The sequence below is a fragment of the Pleurodeles waltl genome, chromosome 1_2 (assembly GCF_031143425.1).
Source record: "Pleurodeles waltl isolate 20211129_DDA chromosome 1_2, aPleWal1.hap1.20221129, whole genome shotgun sequence".
Classification (NCBI taxonomy): Eukaryota; Metazoa; Chordata; class Amphibia; order Caudata; family Salamandridae; genus Pleurodeles; species Pleurodeles waltl.
Window position 1 is genome coordinate 783,190,670 of NC_090437.1, and position 18,357 is coordinate 783,209,026.

At 49.5% G+C, this 18,357-nt stretch overlaps 1 protein-coding gene across 1 annotated transcript in view; it reads left to right on the forward strand.

Annotated features, from left to right (window-relative positions):
• The window catches only part of TLL1 (tolloid like 1), a 519,202-nt gene that overhangs the window by 183,397 nt on the left and 317,448 nt on the right, over positions 1-18,357 (forward strand). The window lies entirely within an intron of this gene.

Below are 18,357 nucleotides of genomic sequence, written 5' to 3' on the forward strand. Positions count from 1 at the left end.
CACTGTATACATGAGTAAACGGGACCCCAGAGGCAATCCATATTGTCACCCCTCTCGAGTAAGAGGAAAAGGACGAGGAGAACATCTCACCCCGCCACTTCTTTGCTAGCTTTTGAGTTTCCTCCTCCGTCATATGCGTTTCCTGAAAACAGGCAATATGAACCTTTTGACGCTTCAAAAAGGAATGCACCCTGTACCGTGTAGTGTAATTCTTCAGCCCCCTGAAGTTCCAAGTCAACCCATACCAAAACGTTAATACCTTCTGTCCCACTGGCCCTCCATCCCTCTCCTCCCCACCAGAGAGATATAGCAAGCAGAGATCCCATTCCATCTCCTGCACACACACATGCACTGCTGATGTAAACTGCAAACATTTGCAACCCAGAACAACCAAACAACCCAACTCCCCATTACCCACCCCTGGTGAACAGTAACTCAAACACATCAAACCATACTGTAGATCCATATATATGATTGCTGTTGTTCCCATCAAACCACCAGCCTGTCCAGGAGTTACCACAGCCATTGTCCTATCGTGCTGAATCTCAACTCTAGTGGCAGCCGCAATATCCAACACCTGCTGTCTCTCCCCGCAGATCCTCCAATCCTGGCTAGCTGCACCCGAAGGACGAACAACCGCCAAACCGGTCCTATCCAACCCACCAGGAGCAACTTTGTCCCACATCTCCAGCCATCTCCAGACCTCCTCCAGTTGTTAAAAAAAGTGGGATTTCCCCCCCGGATATCACCTTAAGGCGTGCCGGGTACAGCAACATGTATCTGACATTCATGGCACAGAGCTTGGCTTTTACCGCCATAGACCCTTTCCGAGAGGACTGTACCTTATCCGTATAGTCAGGATAAATGGAGATTTTCCAGTTCTCATAGGTTGCTCTCTCGGACTCACAAGCTGCCCGCAGGATACAGTATCTAGCTTTATAATTCAGCAGTCGGGCAATAATTGCCCTTGGGGGCGCCCCGGGACGAGGCGACCCCACCAGGGCCCTGTATGCATGCTTCACTACGAACACCCTAGACAATCAAACCAGCTGCAAGATATCCTTAATCCAAGTCTCCACAAAGCCTTCCACCAGGGCCCCCTCTGCACGTTCCGGGAACCCCAGTAAGCAGATATTGTTCTGGTGGGACCTGCCCTCTGCATCCTCCAATCTGGCTTCCAACCTCCCAACCGTAGAATTAACCTGTGCCATCTGTTCGCCCAGAGTGCCGACATCGGTCTGCAGCTCCACAATGGAAGCTTCCGCTACCATGACCTTCTCAGAAACCTTCCTGAGGTCCACCCACAGGAGAGTGACTTCCACCGCTACCGTCTCTATCTTCCCCTCAAGGGCCACCCTGGAGCTCTGTATGGCTGCCAGAAATTCCACCCGGGAGGGCTTACCAGTAGTTCCCGACTTCCTCAGGCCCCCCAGAACATGTCTGGCGTTGCAGCATGGGCACTAGAGTGCGGTGTTGGTCAATAGTATTCTCCTGTGATGACACCGACTGCCGGTGCCTCCCCCATAACGTCGCCAGCAGGAATCCATGTGATAACAGCACCACACGTAGCCCAGATGGGGAGCAGATGTACTGGAAGATGTAGCTCCGCTCGGAACGGCAGGAGTTGTCACCAGGCCGCGCATTGCGCCAGCCACGCGGCGCCTTACAGGAGATAAGCAGCCCCAGGATCAGTGAATTCCTTCTCTCCCTGGAGTCCAGAGCAGCAAGACTAATATCCCCTCACTGGACAGGCTCCCAGCCGGGCCACCAACACTGCATCAGCCAGCCCAACCACAGCCCAGCAGGCCGCAGCCTGACAGTCCAGGCCGCACCAGATTTTGTTCAGCAACTCCAGGCTGCACCTCCACTGTCCCGCACAGCCAGTCCAACATCCGTCATCTGGCCCCCGCTCCCCATCAACACCGGAGCTGACAATTGGGCCTAGCCAGGGCCCTCCACAGGAGCGCTAGCCTAACCAAGTGCCGGGCCGCACCAATTCGGCAATCGGGCCAGCTCGAGCAGCGGAGCCGCGAGCCATCAGTGCTCACAGGACGAGAGCCCCTCCACCACGGGGCTGCCCCTCCACTCCAGTACGTCTGTCACACACTCGATGGGGCGGCAGCACACACACCTTCTCCTCGCGGCCTGGTGCACTCCAGTCGATCTGCCCGAACACGGATCTGAAAAACCAGAACCCCCAAAATGGGACAGAGGGTATCGCAGAGGTTTGGGCACCTTCCCCTAGCCTTGAGGGGTGGTTGGGGGGGGACCTCTGACTGCAGACACCCCAGGATCACTGCAGGATTAGGGCAGGATAGCAGGAGCTCACTGAGCTCGCGTCTCGCCAGCCATCTTGCTTGGCCATGCCCTGGTAAGAATGTTTTTGACTGTCCTACACTTATGTGTGTAACTTATACAAAACATTCCTTTTACTCCTGTGGACCTAAATGTTTTGTGAATCAGTAGCCAGTAATACAGGTTAAAATGTGTAAATTCTGTGTGCTTCAGTTGCTTCACATTGAAGATTAAGCACAAATGTTTTAATTAATAATTATATGAATTTTGGGATGCACATTTATCTGACCATATTTCTGGATGCAAAATATGGAGAAAAGGGCACCACTCTGGCTTTCCTCTTTACCTAAAATTTTGAGGCTGAGCATGTAGAACTTGTTTGTGGACTGTAGGAAGTTGGCTCTGTATGCACTATTTCAAAGTAAGGAATAGTATGCACAGAGTCCAAAGGTTCCCCTTAGAGGTAAGATAGTGGCAAAAAGAGATAATACTAATGCTCTATTTTGTGGTAGTGTGGTCGAGCAGTAGGCTTATCAAAGGAGTAGTGTTAAGCATTTGTTGTACATACACACAGGCAATAAATGAGGAACACACACTCAGAGACAATTCCAGGCCAATAGGTTTTTGTATAGAAAAATATATTTTCTTAGTTTATTTTAAGAACCACAGGTTCAAATTCTACATGTAATATCTAATTTGAAAGGTATTGCAGGTAAGTACTTTAGGAACTTTGAATAATCACAATAGCATATATACTTTTTACATAAAACACATATAGCTATTTTAAAAGTAGAGACAGTGCAATTTTGTAAGGAAATGCCTCCTTGGCATGGTTGCCCCCTGACTTTTTGCCTTTGCTGATGCTATGTTTACAATTGAAAGTGTGCTGAGGCCTGCTAACCAGGCCCCAGCACCAGTGTTCTTTCCCTAACCTGTACTTTTGTATGCACAATTGGCAGACCCTGGCATCCAGATAAGTCCCTTGTAACTGGTACTTCTAGGACCAAGGGCCCTGATGCCAAGAAAGGTCTCTAAGGGCTGCAGCATGTCTTATGCCACCCTGGAGACCTCTCACTCAGCACAGACACACTGCTTACCAGCTTGTGTGTGCTAGTGAGAACAAAACGAGTAAGTCGACATGGCACTCCCCTCAGGGTGCCATGCCAGCCTCTCACTGCCTATGCAAGTATAGGTCAGTCACCCCTCTAGCAGGCCTTACAGCCCTAAGGCAGGGTGCACTATACCATAGGTGAGGGTACCAGTGCATGAGCATGGTACCCCTACAGTGTCTAAACAAAACCTTAGACAATTGTAAGTGCAGGGTAGCCATAAGAGTATATGGTCTGGGAGTTTGTCAAACACGAACTCCACAGCACCATAATGGCTACACTGAAAACTGGGAAGTTTGGTATCAAACTTCTCAGCACAATAAATGCACACTGATGCCAGTGTACATTTTATTGCAAAATACACCCCAGAGGGCACCTTAGAGGTGCCCCCTGAAACTTAACCGACTGTCTGTGTAGGCTGACTAGTTCCAGCAGCCTGCCACACTAGAGACATGTTGCTGGCCCCATGGGGAGAGTGCCTTTGTCACTCTGAGGCCAGTAACAAAGCCTGCACTGGGTGGAGATGCTAACACCTCCCCCAGGCAGGAGCTGTAACACCTGGCGGTGAGCCTCAAAGGCTCACCCCTTTGTCACAGCACCGCAGGACACTCCAGCTAGTGGAGTTGCCCTCCCCCTCCGGCCCCGGCCCCCACTTTTGGCGGCAAGGCCGGAGAAAATAATGAGAGTAACAAGGAGGAGTCACTGGCGAGTCAGGACAGCCCCTAAGGTGTCCTGAGCTGAGGTGACTCTAACTTTTAGAAATCCTCCATCTTGCAGATGGAGGATTCCCCCAATAGGGTTAGGATTGTGACCCCCTCCCCTTGGGAGGAGGCACAAAGAGGGTGTACCCACCCTCAGGGCTAGTAGCCATTGGCTACTAACCCCCCAGACCTAAACACGCCCTTAAATTTAGTATTTAAGGGCTACCCTGAACCCTAGAAAATTAGATTCCTGCAACAACAAGAAGAAGGACTGCCTAGCTGAAAACCCCTGCAGAGGAAGACCAGAAGACAACAACTGCCTTGGCTCCAGAAACTCACCGGCCTGTCTCCTGCCTTCCAAAGAACTCTGCTCCAGCGACGCCTTCCAAAGGGACCAGCGACCTCTGCATCCTCTGAGGACTGCCCTGCTTCGACGACGACAAGAAACTCCCGAGGACAGCGGACCTGCTCCAAAAAGACTGCAACTTTGTTCCAAGAAGCAGCTTTAAAGAACCCTGCAACTCCCCGCAAGAAGCGTGAGACTTGCAACACTGCACCCGGCGACCCCGACTCGGCTGGTGGAGAACCAACACCTCAGGGAGGACCCCCGGACTACTCTACGACTGTGAGTACCAAAACCTGTCCCCCTTGAGCCCCCACAGCGCCGCCTGCAGAGGGAATCCCGAGGCTTCCCCTGACCGCGACTCTCTGAAACCTAAGTCCCGACGCCTGGAAAAGACCCTGCACCCGCAGCCCCCAGGACCTGAAGGACCGGACTTTCACTGCAGAAGTGACCCCCAGGAGTCCCTCTCCCTTGCCCAAGTGGAGGTTTCCCCGAGGAAGCCCCCCCTTGCCTGCCTGCAGCGCTGAAGAGATCCCTTGATCTCTCATTGACTTCCATTGCGAACCCGACGCTTGTTCTAACACTGCACCCGGCCGCCCCCGCGCCGCTGAGGGTGAAATTTCTGTGTGGGCTTGTGTCCCCCCCGGTGCCCTACAAAACCCCCCTGGTCTGCCCTCCGAAGACGCGGGTACTTACCTGCTGGCAGACTGGAACCGGGGCACCCCCTTCTCTCCATTGAAGCCTATGCGTTTTGGGCACCACTTTGAACTCTGCACCTGACCGGCCCTGAGCTGCTGGTGTGGTAACTTTGGGGTTGCTCTGAACCCCCAACGGTGGGCTACCTTGGACCAAGAACTGAACCCTGTAAGTGTCTTACTTACCTGGTAAAACTAACAAAAACTTACCTCCCCCAGGAACTGTGAAAATTGCACTGTGTCCACTTTTAAAATAGCTATTTGTGAATAACTTGAAAAGTATACATGCAATTGAAATGATTCAAAGTTCCTAATGTACTTACCTGCAATACCTTTCAAACAAGATATTACATGTTAAATTTGAACCTGTGGTTCTTAAAATAAACTAAGAAAATATATTTTTCTATAACAAAACCTATTGGCTGGATTTGTCTCTGAGTGTGTGTACCTCATTTATTGTCTATGTGTATTTACAACAAATGCTTAACACTACTACTTGGATAAGCCTACTGCTCGACCACACTACCACAAAATAGAGCATTAGTATTATCTATTTTTACCACTATTTTACCTCTAAGGGGAACCCTTGGACTCTGTGCATGCTATTCCTTACTTTGAAATAGCACATACAGAGCCAACTTCATACATTGGTGGATCAGTGGTGGGGTACAAGACTTTGCATTTGCTGGACTACTCAGCCAATACCTGATCACACGACAAATTCCAAAATTGTCATTAGAAATTGATTTTTGCAATTTGAAAAGTTTTCTAAATTCTTAAAAGACCTGCTAGGGCCTTGTGTTAGATCCTGTTTAGCATTTCTTTTAGAGTTTAAAAGTTTGTAAAAGTTTGAATTAGATTCTAGAACCAGTTTTAGTTTCTTAAAAAGTATTCCAACTCTTAGAAGCATAATGTCTAGCACAGATGTGAATGTGGTGGAACTCGACACCACACCTTACCTCCATCTACAGATGAGAGAGCTAAGGTCACTCTGTAAACTAAAGAAAATAGCAATGGGCTCCAAACCTACCAAAGTACAGCTCCAGGAGCTTTTGGCAGAGTTTGAGAAAGCCAACCCCTCTGAGGATGGCAACACAGAGGATGAAGATAGTGACTTGGAGGGAAATTCCCCCCCTCCAGTCCTACTTAGGGAGAGCAGGGCTTCTCAAGCCCTGACTCCACAGATAATAGTCAGAGATGCTGTTTCCCTCACAGGAGGGACCAACAACTCTGAAATCACTGAGGATAACTCCAGTGAAGAGGACATCCCGTTAGCCAGGATGGCCAAAAGATTGGCTTTGGAAAGACAGATCCTAGCCATAGAAAGGGAAAGACAAGAGATGGGCCTAGGACCCATCAATGGTGGCAGCAACATAACTAGGGTCAGAGATTCTCCTGACATGTTGAAAATCCCCAAAGGGATTGTAACTAAATATGAAGATGGTGATGACATCACCAAATGGTTCACAGCTTTTGAGAGGGCTTGTGTAACCAGAAAAGTGAACAAATCTCACTGGGGTGCTCTCCTTTGGGAAATGTTCACAGGAAAGTGTAGGGATAGACTCCTCACACTCTCTGGAAAAGATGCAGAATCTTATGACCTCATGAAGGGTACCCTGAATGAGGGCTATGGATTCTCCACTGAGGAGTATAGGATTAGATTCAGGGGGGCTCAAAAATCCTCGAGCCAGACCTGGGTTGACTTTGTAGACTACTCAGTAAAAACACTAGATGGTTGGATTCAAGGCAGTGGTGTAAGTAATTATGATGGGCTGTACAATTTATTTGTGAAAGAACACCTGTTAAGTAATTGTTTCAATGATAAACTGCATCAGCATCTGGTAGACCTAGGACCAATTTCTCGCCAAGAATTGGGAAAGAAGGCGGACCATTGGGTCAAGACTAGGGTGTCCAAAACTCCCACAGGGGGTGACCAAAAGAAAGGGGTCACAAAACCTCCCCAGGGGAAAGGTGGTGAGACAGCCAAAAATAAAAATAGTAAAGAGTCTTCTACAGGCCCCCAAAAACCTGCACAGGAGGGTGGGCCCAGAGCCTCTTCACAAAACAATCCTGGGTACAAGGGTAAAAACTTTGATCCCAAAAAGGCCTGGTGTCGTAGCTGTAATCAGCCTGGACACCAAACTGGACACAAGGCCTGTCCCAAGAAAGGTTCCACTCCAAACTCCAATCCAGGTAACACTGGAATGGCTAGTCTCCAAGTGGGATCAACAGTGTGCCCAGAGCAAATCAGGGTCCACACTGAAGCTACTCTAGTCTCTGAGGGTGGGGTGGATTTAGCCACACTAGCTGCCTGGCCGCCTAACATGCAAAAATACAGGCAGCAGCTCCTTATTAATGGGACAAGTGTAGAGGGCCTGAGGGATACAGGTGCCAGTGTCACCATGGTGACAGAGAAACTGGTTTTCCCTGGCCAATACCTGACTGGAAAAACTTATACAGTCACCAACGCTGACAATCAGACTAAAGCACATCCCATGGCAATGGTAACTTTAGAATGGGGAGGGGTCAATGGCCTGAAACAGGTGGTGGTCTCCTCAAACATCCCAGTAGACTGTCTGCTTGGAAATGACCTGGAGTCCTCAGCATGGGCTGAGGTAGAACTAAAAACCCATGCAGCCATGCTGGGTATCCCTGAACTGGTGTGTGTAAAAACAAGAGCACAATGCAAGGCACAGGGTGAAAAAGTAGAGCTGGAGTCTGGAAGAAAGGCCCAGCCTACCAAGAGAAAAGGAAAGTCAGTTGGGAAACCAACTGCAACACAGTCAGAAAAAGAGAATCTCTCTTCTCAGGAAGAAGTTCTGCCCTCTGAGGGAACTGAGCCTTTGGAGCTTGAACCTTATCAGGTTGAGCTCTTAGGCCCAGGGGGACCCTCAAGGGAGGAGCTGTGTAAGGGACAAGAAACCTGTCCCTCTCTTGAAGGCCTTAGGCAACAAGCTGCTGAAGAGTCCAAGGGCAAGAAAAATGGAACACATAGGGTCTATTGGGAAGATGGACTCCTGTACACTGAGGCCAGAGACCCCAAACCTGGTGCCACTAGGAGAGTGGTAGTGCCTCAGTCGTTCAGAGAGTTTATTCTGACCTTAGCCCATGATATTCCCCTTGCTGGGCATTTGGGACAAACCAAGACGTGGGAGAGGTTAGTCAACCACTTCTACTGGCCCAATATGTCCCAGAAGGTTAAGGAGTTTTGCCTCTCCTGCCCCACCTGTCAAGCCAGTGGTAAGACAGGTGGGCATCCAAAGGCCCCCCTCATTCCACTTCCAGTGGTGGGGGTCCCCTTTGAAAGAGTGGGTGTGGACATAGTTGGTCCACTAGAACCTCCCACAGCCTCAGGAAATATTGATATCCTAGTAGTAGTGGATCATGCTACTAGGTATCCTGAAGCTATTCCCCTTAGGTCGACTACTGCCCCTGCAGTAGCCAAGGCCCTCATTGGTATCTTTACCAGAGTGGGTTTCCCTAAGGAGGTGGTGTCTGACAGAGGTACCAACTTCATGTCAGCATACCTAAAACACATGTGGAATGAGTGTGGGGTGACTTACAAATTCACTACACCATACCATCCACAAACTAATGGCTTAGTTGAGAGATTCAACAAGACATTAAAAGGCATGATCATGGGGCTCCCAGAAAAGCTCAAAAGGAGATGGGATGTCCTCTTGCCATGTCTGCTTTTCGCTTACAGAGAGGTGCCACAGAAGGGAGTAGGATTCTCACCCTTTGAACTTCTGTTTGGTCACCCTGTAAGGGGACCACTTGCTCTTGTTAAAGAAGGCTGGGAGAGACCTCTTCATGAGCCTAAACAAGACATAGTGGACTATGTACTTGGCCTTCGCTCTAGAATGGCAGAGTACATGGAAAAGGCAAGCAAAAACCTTGAGGCCAGCCAACAGCTCCAGAAGTTTTGGTATGACCAAAAGGCTGCAATGGTTGAGTTCCAACCAGGGCAGAAAGTCTGGGTTCTGGAGCCTGTGGCTCCCAGGGCACTTCAGGACAAATGGAGTGGCCCTTACCCAGTGCTAGAAAGGAAGAGTCAGGTCACCTACCTGGTGGACCTGGGCACAAGCAGGAGCCCCAAGAGGGTGATCCATGTGAACCGCCTTAAGCTCTTCCATGACAGGGCTGATGTAAATCTGTTGATGGTAACAGATGAGGATCAGGAGGCAGAGAGTGAACCTCTCCCTGATCTTCTGTCATCAGACCCAAAAGATGGCTCAGTAGATGGAGTGATCTACTCAGACACCCTCTCTGGCCAACAGCAAGCTGATTGTAGGAGAGTCCTACAACAGTTTCCTGAACTCTTCTCCCTAACCCCTGGTCAGACACACCTGTGTACCCATGATGTGGACACAGGAGACAGCATGCCTGTCAAAAACAAAATCTTTAGACAGTCTGACCATGTTAAGGAAAGCATCAAGGTGGAAGTCCACAAGATGCTGGAATTGGGAGTAATTGAGCGCTCTGACAGCCCCTGGGCTAGCCCAGTGGTCTTAGTCCCCAAACCTCACACCAAAGATGGAAAGAAAGAGATGAGGTTTTGTGTGGACTACAGAGGGCTCAACTCTGTCACCAAGACAGACGCCCATCCAATTCCTAGAGCTGATGAGCTCATAGACAAATTAGGTGCTGCCAAATTCTTAAGTACCTTTGACTTGACAGCAGGGTACTGGCAAATAAAAATGGCACCTGGAGCAAAAGAGAAAACAGCATTCTCCACACCTGATGGGCATTATCAGTTTACTGTTATGCCCTTTGGTTTAAAGAATGCCCCTGCCACCTTCCAAAGGTTGGTGAATCAAGTCCTTGCTGGCTTGGAGTCCTTTAGCACAGCTTATCTTGATGATATTGCTGTCTTTAGCTCCACCTGGCAGGATCACCTGGTCCACCTGAAGAAGGTTTTGAAGGCTCTGCAATCTGCAGGCCTCTCTATCAAGGCATCCAAATGCCAGATAGGGCAGGGAACTGTGGTTTACTTGGGCCACCTTGTAGGTGGAGGCCAAGTTCAGCCACTCCAACCCAAGATCCAGACTATTCTGGACTGGGTAGCTCCAAAAACCCAGACTCAAGTCAGGGCATTCCTTGGCTTGACTGGGTGCTACAGGAGGTTTGTGAAGGGATATGGATCCATTGTGACAGCCCTCACTGAACTCACCTCCAAGAAAATGCCCAAGAAAGTGAACTGGACTGTAGAATGCCAACAGGCCTTTGACACCCTGAAACAAGCAATGTGCTCAGCACCAGTTCTAAAAGCTCCAGATTATTCTAAGCAGTTCATTGTGCAGACAGATGCCTCTGAACATGGGATAGGGGCAGTTTTGTCCCAAACAAATGATGATGGCCTTGACCAGCCTGTTGCTTTCATTAGCAGGAGGTTACTCCCCAGGGAGCAGCGTTGGAGTGCCATTGAGAGGGAGGCCTTTGCTGTGGTTTGGTCCCTGATGAAGCTGAGACCATACCTCTCTGGGACTCACTTCCTAGTTCAAACTGACCACAGACCTCTCAAATGGCTGATGCAAATGAAAGGTGAAAATCCAAAACTGTTGAGGTGGTCCATCTCCCTACAGGGAATGGACTTTATAGTGGAACACAGACCTGGGACTGCCCATGCCAATGCAGATGGCCTTTCCAGGTTCTTCCACTTAGAAAATGAAGACTCTCTTGGGAAAGGTTAGTCTCATCCTCTTTCGTTTGGGGGGGGGGTTGTGTAAGGAAATGCCTCCTTGGCATGGTTGCCCCCTGACTTTTTGCCTTTGCTGATGCTATGTTTACAATTGAAAGTGTGCTGAGGCCTGCTAACCAGGCCCCAGCACCAGTGTTCTTTCCCTAACCTGTACTTTTGTATCCACAATTGGCAGACCCTGGCATCCAGATAAGTCCCTTGTAACTGGTACTTCTAGTACCAAGGGCCCTGATACCAAGGAAGGTCTCTAAGGGCTGCAGCATGTCTTATGCCACCCTGGAGACCTCTCACTCAGCACAGACACACTGCTTACCAGCTTGTGTGTGCTAGTGAGAACAAAACGAGTAAGTCGACATGGCACTCCCCTCAGGGTGCCATGCCAGCCTCTCACTGCCTATGCAAGTATAGGTCAGTCACCCCTCTAGCAGGCCTTACAGCCCTAAGGCAGGGTGCACTATACCATAGGTGAGGGTACCAGTGCATGAGCATGGTACCCCTACAGTGTCTAAACAAAACCTTAGACATTGTAAGTGCAGGGTAGCCATAAGAGTATGTGGTCTGGGAGTTTGTCAAACACGAACTCCACAGCACCATAATGGCTACACTGAAAACTGGGAAGTTTGGTATCAAACTTCTCAGCACAATAAATGCACACTGATGCCAGTGTACATTTTATTGCAAAATACACCCCAGAGGGCACCTTAGAGGTGCCCCCTGAAACTTAACCGACTGTCTGTGTAGGCTGACTAGTTCCAGCAGCCTGCCACACTAGAGACATGTTGCTGGCCCCATGGGGAGAGTGCCTTTGTCACTCTGAGGCCAGTAACAAAGCCTGCACTGGGTGGAGATGCTAACACCTCCCCCAGGCAGGAGCTGTAACACCTGGCAGTGAGCCTCAAAGGCTCACCCCTTTGTCACAGCACCGCAGGACACTCCAGCTAGTGGAGTTGCCCGCCCCCTCCGGCCCCGGCCCCCACTTTTGGCGGCAAGGCCGGAGAAAATAATGAGAATAACAAGGAGGAGTCACTGGCCAGTCAGGACAGCCCCTAAGGTGTCCTGAGCTGAGGTGACTCTAACTTTTAGAAATCCTCCATCTTGCAGATGGAGGATTCCCCCAATAGGGTTAGGATTGTGACCCCCTCCCCTTGGGAGGAGGCACAAAGAGGGTGTACCCACCCTCAGGGCTAGTAGCCATTGGCTACTAACCCCCCAGACCTAAACACGCCCTTAAATTTAGTATTTAAGGGCTACCCTGAACCCTAGAAAATTAGATTCCTGCAACAACAAGAAGAAGGACTGCCTAGCTGAAAACCCCTGCAGAGGAAGACCAGAAGACAACAACTGCCTTGGCTCCAGAAACTCACCGGCCTGTCTCCTGCCTTCCAAAGAACTCTGCTCCAGCGACGCCTTCCAAAGGGACCAGCGACCTCTGCATCCTCTGAGGACTGCCCTGCTTCGACGACGACAAGAAACTCCCGAGGACAGCGGACCTGCTCCAAAAAGACTGCAACTTTGTTCCAAGAAGCAGCTTTAAAGAACCCTGCAACTCCCCGCAAGAAGCGTGAGACTTGCAACACTGCACCCGGCGACCCCGACTCGGCTGGTGGAGAACCAACACCTCAGGGAGGACCCCCGGACTACTCTACGACTGTGAGTACCAAAACCTGTCCCCCCTGAGCCCCCACAGCGCCGCCTGCAGAGGGAATCCCGAGGCTTCCCCTGACCGCGACTCTCTGAAACCTAAGTCCCGACGCCTGGAAAAGACCCTGCACCCGCAGCCCCCAGGACCTGAAGGACCGGACTTTCACTGCAGAAGTGACCCCCAGGAGTCCCTCTCCCTTGCCCAAGTGGAGGTTTCCCCGAGGAAGCCCCCCCTTGCCTGCCTGCAGCGCTGAAGAGATCCCTTGATCTCTCATTGACTTCCATTGCGAACCCGACGCTTGTTCTAACACTGCACCCGGCCGCCCCCGCGCCGCTGAGGGTGAAATTTCTGTGTGGGCTTGTGTCCCCCCCGGTGCCCTACAAAACCCCCCTGGTCTGCCCTCCGAAGACGCGGGTACTTACCTGCTGGCAGACTGGAACCGGGGCACCCCCTTCTCTCCATTGAAGCCTATGCGTTTTGGGCACCACTTTGAACTCTGCACCTGACCGGCCCTGAGCTGCTGGTGTGGTAACTTTGGGGTTGCTCTGAACCCCCAACGGTGGGCTACCTTGGACCAAGAACTGAACCCTGTAAGTGTCTTACTTACCTGGTAAAACTAACAAAAACTTACCTCCCCCAGGAACTGTGAAAATTGCACTGTGTCCACTTTTAAAATAGCTATTTGTCAATAACTTGAAAAGTATACATGCAATTGAAATGATTCAAAGTTCCTAATGTACTTACCTGCAATACCTTTCAAACAAGATATTACATGTTAAATTTGAACCTGTGGTTCTTAAAATAAACTAAGAAAAGATATTTTTCTATAACAAAACCTATTGGCTGGATTTGTCTCTGAGTGTGTGTACCTCATTTATTGTCTATGTGTATGTACAACAAATGCTTAACACTACTCCTTGGATAAGCCTACTGCTCGACCACACTACCACAAAATAGAGCATTAGTATTATCTATTTTTACCACTATTTTACCTCTAAGGGGAACCCTTGGACTCTGTGCATGCTATTCCTTACTTTGAAATAGCACATACAGAGCCAACTTCCTACAAATTTTCACAGTTCCTAGGGGAGGTAAGTTATTGTTAGTTCTTGCAGGTAAGTAAACCACCTACGGGGTTCAAATTGGGGTCCAAGGTAGCCCACCGTTGAGGGTTCAGAGCAACCCCAAAGTCACCACACCAGCAGCTCAGGGCCGGTCAGGTTCAGAGTTCAAAGTGGTGCCCAAAACACATAGGCTTCAATGGAGAAGGGGGTGCCCCGGTTCCAGTCTGCCAGCAGGTAAGTACCCGCGTCTTGGGAGGGCAGACCAGGGGGGTTTTGTAGGGCACCGGGGGGGACACAAGTCCACACAGAAAGTACACCCTCAGCAGCGTGGGGGCGGCCGGGTGCAGTGTGCAAACAAGCGTCGGGTTTGTAATAGGAATCAATGGGAGACCAAGGGGTCTCTTCAGCCGTGCAGGCAGGCAAGGGGGGGGCTCCTCGGGGTAGCCACCACCTGGGCAAGGGAGAGGGCCTCCTGGGGGTCACTCCTGCACTGGAGTTCCGATACTTCAGTTCCTGGGGGCTGCGAGTGCAGGGTCTTTTCCAGGGGTCGGGATCTGGGAATCAGACAGTCGCGGTCAGGGGGAGCCTCGGGATTCCCTCTGCAGGCGTCGCTGTGGGGGCTCAGAGGGGGCAACTTTGGTTACTCACAGTCTTGGAGTCGCCTGGGGGTCCTCCCTGTAGTGTTGTTTCTTCACCAGTCGAGTCGGGGTCACCGGGTGCAGTGTTGCAAGTCTCACGCTTCTGGCGGGAATTGCAGAGGTCTTTAAAGTTGCTCCTCTGGAAACAAAGTTGCAGTCTTTGTTGAACAGGGCCGCTGTTCTCGGGAGTTTCTTGGTCCTTTTAGAGCAGGGCAGTCCTCTGAGGATTCAGAGGTCGCTGGTCCTGGGGAAAGCGTCGCTGGAGTAGTTTTCTTCCGAAGGGGGGAGACAGGCTGGTAGGGCTGGGGCCAAAGCAGTTGGTGTTCCGTCTTCTCTGCAGGGTTTTCAGCTCAGCAGTCCTCTTCTTCTTTAGGTTGCAGGAATCTGAGTTCCTAGGTTCAGGGGAGCCTCTAAATACTAAATTTAAGGGCGTGTTTAGGTCTGGGGGGTTAGTAGCCAATGGCTACTAGCCCTGAGGGTGGGTACACTCTCTTTGTGCCTCCTCCCAAGGGGAGGGGGGTCACATTCCTATCCCTATTGGGGGAATCCTCCATCTGCAAGATGGAGGATTTCTATAAGTTAGAGTCACCTCAGCTCAGGACACATTAGGGGCTGTCCTGACTGGCCAGTGACTCCTCCTTGTTATTCTCATTATTTCCTCCGGCCTTGCCGCCAAAAGTGGGGCCGTGGCCGGAGGGGCGGGCAGCTCCACTAGCTGGAGTGCCCTGTGGTGCTGGAACAAAGGGGGTGAGCCTTTGAGGCTCACCGCCAGGTGTTAAAGCTCCTTCCTGGGGGAGGTGATAGCATCTCCACCCAGTGCAGGCTTTGTTACTAGCCACAGAGTGACAAAGGCACTCTCCCCATGTGGCCAGCAACATGTCTCGAGTGTGGCAGGCTGCTAAAACCAGTCAGCCTACACGGGTAGTTGGTTAAGGGTTCAGGGGGCACCTCTAAGGTGCCCTCTGGGGTGTATTTTACAATAAAATGTATACTGGCATCAGTGTACATTTATTGTGCTGAGAAGTTTGATACCAAACTTCCCAGTTTTCAGTGTAGCCATTATGGTGCTGTGGAGTCCGTGTTTGACAGACTCCCAGACCATATACTCTTATGGCTACCCTGCACTTACAATGTCTAAGGTTTTGCTTAGACACTGTAGGGGCACAGTGCTCATGCACTGGTGCCCTCACATATGGTATAGTGCACCCTGCCTTAGGGCTGTAAGGCCTGCTAGAGGGGTGACTTATCTATACTGCATAGGCAGTTTGAGGTTGGCATGGTACCCTGAGGGGAGTGCCATGTCGACTTACTCGTTTTGTCCTCACCAGCACACACAAGCTGGCAAGCAGTGTGTCTGTGCTGAGTGAGGGGTCCCCAGGATGGCATAAGATATGCTGCAGCCCTCAGAGACCTTTCCTGGCATCAGGGCCCTTGGTACCAGGGGTACCAGTTACAAGGGACTTACCTGGATTCCAGGGTGTGCCAATTGTGAAAACAAAAGTACAGGTTAGGGAAAGAACACTGGTGCTGGGGCCTGGTTAGCAGGCCTCAGCACACTTTCAATTCAAAACATAGCATCAGCAAAGGCAAAAAGTCAGGCGGTAACCATGCCAAGGAGGCATTTCCTTACATGGACATTTAAAAAAAATATGCCAGTAGGTCTTTACATTTATTTTAGTGAAGGACATCAACTTTTAGAGGCAAATGGAGGAGCCCAACCCTGTCTGGTTTCTCAGGGAATGAGAACAATATTCTTTATGAGCTCATGTCCCAAACTAATGTGCACACAAATACCTGAGCCTTTGAAGCTCTACCATCCCATGGTAACATTTGCAGACTTTCGAATTATCTTGTGTTTAGTCAAGATCCCGCATAGAATTAACACCTAAATAAAGTTCCTTTCAGCACTGGGAAGTTGAGCTGATAATTCTGCATTGCTCTTTTAAAGGGAAACATGATTCCCTATTTTAAAGTTATCCATTAATAAAGTTTGCAGAGTTTGTGGAAAAACAAATACTCCGTAACTAATAGCAACATTAAAAGTGATTGTAGGTCAGAACCAATCAATCAGTGTATTTACTAAAAAAAGTTAATCTATTAGAGGAATTGCTGGGCCACAAACTACATGTAGGAAAATATATCACATGACCAGAATTGTACAAAGAAGTTGGCCTTTATAAATGTGCATTGTATGAAATATCCAGAGTGATTGGCTAGAAGGCTCATTATCCAAATGATAAAAACATCAAAAGTTAATAACTGAACCACGTGAATGATGGACCACTTCCAGAGTGACTGTGGGGCTTGCTGCCATTAGTGTAATGCAGCGATGCAACCACGACTGCTGCCTGTTTTCCTAAATCCAAGAGTGAATTACAAAAAAAAAAACACATGACTCCACAGGACGATGTTCCTGCTTCCGCTGCATCGGGTATAACAGGAAAGGCCGCATAGTAGTTGAACACTACGATATGACAGTGCTGTCTGCTAGTAAATACATGTGCCCACCTCCTTCTTATTCGAAGTATACTTTAAGCTGTGGTGTGTCCAGTGTATGTGAAGAATGTTGTGTGAGTTCATCCTCTCTTCATGAAGTTGATCAGGTATTGTTACTTTGCGTGTATTGAACCTGGCCTTTCAGCAGGGGCATCCCCAGACCTTTTGCCTTCACCTCCTCTAACCAGTGCTAGAGTGCTTGGACTTTCTGTATAAAACATTGTAACATCGGCTTATTTTCAATTTTCATTTACTCATAAGTCTCTAGTAAAGTGCACTAAATAAACCCACCAGGGCATGTGAATTAAATACTACTTGTGGGCCTGCAGCACTGAATATGACATCTAAGTGTCCCTATATCCATGTCTCAGACCTGCCATTGCAAAGCCTGTATGTGCAGTTTTACACTGCTGCCATATCGACCTGGCAAAGTAACCCTTTTGCCAGGCCTAAACCATCCCTTTTTATTCATATAAGTCACCCCTAAGGTAGGCCCTGTGCAACCCAGAGGGCAGGGCGCAATGTATTTAAAAAGCAGGACTTGCACTTTTAGGTTTTACATGTCCTGGTACTGAAGAACTCCCAAAGTTGTTTTTCACTACAACAAGGACTATCTTTCCCATAGGATAAGATTGGGATTACCTTATTACATTTTATAAATGTAATTCACAATCTGGAAACAATGAACTTTTTGACTTTGGTGTCTCTGGAAGCACAATTTGAAATCACAACTTATGGTGAATTTGGATTTTACATTGTAATCCTGAAACATGTCTGTTTTACAAAGTTGGCTTTTTCTGACTTTAACCATTTGGTCCCTGCTGCTTGTCTGTGATCACTTGTCTGAGGTGGGTGACAGCAGGGCTGTGTGTATTCCCTCAGGACAGCCACACACAATTTGAGCTTAGGTATGACTTGATGGTTCATCCTGGGAGGATGGGAGGGAGAAGCTGGCCACGGCCTTACACCTGAATAGGATGTGTCCTGTCCCCCGGACTGCATAACCCTTGTAGTGAGCCTGAAGCATGGCAGAAAGGGAAGGAACTCTGTTCACTTTAAAGACCTGTCCTCGAAATCTCTTCTACTTCAAAGGTCCAAATGGGTATAGGTACTAGACCTCTGACGCCACCAACTCATTATACTTCTGGACTATAAATACTCTGCTAGGTAGGTGCTTCTGAAGAACTGCCACTCTGCTGGACTGGCATTTTGCTGGACTCCTGTCTTGATGTGCTGCCCTGCTGCCCGCTGCCTGAAGGAGAAGGACTGGATCTTCATCACCTGAACCCAGAATGTCTCCATGGGCTTATCTCTGGACTCCTGAGCTGAAGTCTCCAGGACATAACAGACTACCAACCACCCTTTTCCTGCAACTGAACTCTGCCATTTGTGAGTCTGTTCTGCCAATTGGTGCTACCCATTCCTGGGCCCTTGGAAGTGGGCTTAAGGTACTTGCTCCAGTGGAACTGATGCATCCTCTGCTGCAGTAGCAGAATCGACATATCGCCGCTGGTGCGTGCAGAAAATTAATGCATCAGCTCTGCTACATAGGTCGGAACCGGCAAAACCAGCATCGCATTGCCACTGTAAATTGCAACACCAGTGCATTGCCCTCGAAACCAGCATTGCAGTGCTTTTCTCGGTGCAAGGTCCTCGCTTCCCCGTCGGCGGCA